Consider the following 3,778-nt stretch of genomic DNA (forward strand, 5'->3'; position numbering starts at 1 on the left):
TATTATTATTATTATTAGTAGTAGTAGTAGTAGTAGTAGTAGTAGTAGTAGTAGTAGTAGTAGTACTATCATCATCATCATCATCATCATCATCATCATCATCATCATCATCATCATCATCATCATCATCATCATCATCATCATCATCATCATCATCATCATCATCATCATCATCATTGTCATTATTATTATCATTATTGTTGTTGTTGTTGTTATGATATTGATGATGATGATAATAATAATATTAATAATAATAATAATAATAATAATAATGATAATAATAATAATAATAATAATAGTAATAATAATAATAATGATGATAATAATGATAATAATGATAATAATGATAATGATAATAGTAATAATAATAATAATAATAATAATAATAATAATAGTAATAATGATATTGATAATATGCTACTACTGCTGTTAATGATAATAACAGTAATGATACTAATAACAGATAATGTAATAATAGTAATGATAATAATGGTACTTAAATAGTAATAATAATAATGATGATGGTGATAATAAAAGTAACAACAATGATAAGAAATAATTGCTATGATATCACCATCACCATCATTATCATTATTATTACCATTACCATTACCAATACCATTACCATTGCCATTACCATTACCATTATCATCATCAACTCCTCCTTTTCTTCCTCCACCTCCTCCTCCTTTTCCTCTTCCTCCTCCTCCTCCTTTTTCTCCTTCTCCCCTTCTTCTTCTTCTTCTTTCTTATATTTCTTCTTCTCCTCCTGCTTCTACTTCGCCTTCTTCTACTTCTTCTTTCTCTTCTTCTGCTTCTTCTTCCTCGTATTTCTTATATTTCTTCTTCTCCTCCTTCTTCTATTTCATCTCTTTCTTCTTTTTCTGCTTCTTCCGCTTCTTCTGTTTCTTCTTCTTCTTCTGCTTCATCATCATTATCATCATCATCATTATCATCACTATTGCCTTTATCGCCATCGATCTCGTTACTGTTGGTATCAACAATATTACAATTATTCTTATTATGCTTCTCACGCATAGCGCAAATTGTATCGCTCTTAGTTTCTTCTCCTCCTCCATCTCCTACTTCCAAACCTTTATGTCAGGGACTTTTCATTTTACTTTATCTATAAATGTATTTATTTATTTATTTTGTTTGTTTGCTTGTTTGTTTGTTGTTGTTGTTGTTTTATAATTTATTTATTGGGCTAATCCCATAGGCTCTTTATTGATTTGCATGTTGTGGAGGTGTCTCTCGGAATACACAATCACCCGATGAGCTTTAAATACCAACTGCTAAGAAAAGAAGTGGAATCTTCCGTTATTTCAGGAATGGAGACAAAATTCGTAAAAAAGAGCCTTATTTCGTTAAATATTAACCGGTTAATTCGTAAGTGTCATCGTTATCACCATGATAATGACGATGATAATTTCTAGAAACTTATCATAAGTATGTTATTATTATTATTATCGTGTATCAAAGACAACCTTTGATACACGAAGGGAACTCAGCTTTTAATTGCTATCATTATTATCATTATATTTATCTTATTATCTTATTTATCTTTATTATTTCTGTTGTTGTTATTACTCTGATTGTTGTCATTTTTACTGTTAGCGTTATTTCTATACGCTGTTGTTTTTTCTCGAAGTATTGCCTAAAATATATTGCTACACGTTCATATCTATTAATAGACTACGATAAACACGAGCGTTTTTACCTTAATTATTAAATGTATCATCATCATCGTTGTTTTTTAACTAACTTACAGTAAAAATCGTGGCTCCGAAGTTCCCTATAAAGAATCTTCATTATCATCGTTACCATCATCATCTTGTTGACTGCGCTATAAACAAATTATTTCCATCACAAAGAAAGATTATAACAAGAAATATTATAATGCCTTCCCGTCAGTTCCGCTACGAATTAACAGTTATAGTTACCGCTTGATAATTACTGTATCCTATCCTTGCCAGGAGAGCTGATATACAATGGTCCTGTTTTGCTATATGGGGGTATGACGTCAGAGAGATAATGTATGAATGGGTGTGCTGTTACTGTCAGGGTTGTGCTGTCGGCGAGATGATGTTGTTGTGGGCGATATGACGGCGTAGTGAACGAGACTGTGCATGACAGGCGGGAGAGATCTGTCAAGACCTTATAGTAAGCGATATGACGTCACAAAGAGCGAGGCTGTGTATGGCAGGAAGACGAGGCTTGTCAGGGCTCTGATGTCAGAGAGATGACGTTAGGAGCGAGACAACACATGGCAGGAGTTCTAAGCTGTCAGAACTCTGAAGTCAGTAAGACAGTATCTGACAGGAGGGCGAGAGATGTCAGGACTCAACTGTCAGCCAGAGAGACAATGTATGACAGGAGGTGCAAGGGCTGTCAGGGTTCGGCTGTCAACGCCTACGGGGCACGCGCGAGCTGTGGCGTGACGGCAGGCAGATGGCAGGCGGCGGAGGGTGGCGAGAGGAAGCCCGGGGTGACTCAGCCCTCCAGCGCAGCATCAACAAAAAAGGCTTTTCATAAACCAATGTAAACAAGGTCCAAAAAATGAGGTATTCAATGATGATAATGATCATAATGATGATGATGACGATGATGATGATGATGATGATGATGATGATGATGATGATAATGATAATGATAATGATAATGATAATGATAATGATAATGATAATGATAACGATGATTATGATAACAATAATAATAATAAAAAAAATAATAATAATAATAATAATAATAATGATAATAATAATAATAATAATAATAATAATAATAACAATAATAATAATGATACTACAATGATATCAATAATGGCAATAATGATAACAATAATAATAGCTACCGAATGGCATAATAATAACAATAACAGAAACAGCAACAATAACAAAGATGATGATGATGATAACAAAAAATAATCATAATGATGATAATAATAATAATAATGATAATATTGATAATAATGATAATTATAACGATAATAACAACAATAATGATATTGATAGTAAAAATAGCAATGATAATGATAATAATAGTACAACAATAATGATAATAATAATAACAACATATAATATTAATAACGGTAATAAAAAAATAATAATAATAGTAATAATGATAACGATAATGATAATAACAACATCTAATGATAATATCAATGATAATGATAATAGTAATAATGGTGATAATAATGACAACATATAATAATAATGATAATAACAAAAATAAGAACATTAATAATAATAATAATGATAATAATAATAATAATAATAATAATAATAATAATAATAATAATAATAATAATAATGATATTATCATTATTATTATTATTATTATTATTATTATTATTATTATTATATTATTATAAGGCAATATTAATAATAACAAAAATAATAATAGTTATAAAGATAATAAAAATAAAAATAATTATAATAATAATAATAACAAAATAATAGTAATATGATAATGATAGTAATTCTAATTGTTGTTATCATAATTATAACGATAACGACAATCTAAGAGCCTGATAAACAAATAACGGCAGCTCTGTTAAACATGGCGTCGGCGCCACGCTTATGATCTCGCGCGCGGCTCTAAACAGGTCATCTTCACGCTCATAAGTGGCGGCGCCCAAGTGTGTAGTCATGGGAGATGTTGGTCCTGTCTCGTGCCTTCTGAATGGTGTATTTATGCTTTTTATAAAGATATGGGTCTACGGAGTGTCTCTGACTCTTAAGCAATAGATCGTAGAGATGAGGGTTATCTAGTAATA

Source organism: Penaeus monodon, chromosome 6 (genome assembly GCF_015228065.2).
Source record: "Penaeus monodon isolate SGIC_2016 chromosome 6, NSTDA_Pmon_1, whole genome shotgun sequence".
NCBI lineage: Eukaryota > Metazoa > Arthropoda > Malacostraca > Decapoda > Penaeidae > Penaeus > Penaeus monodon.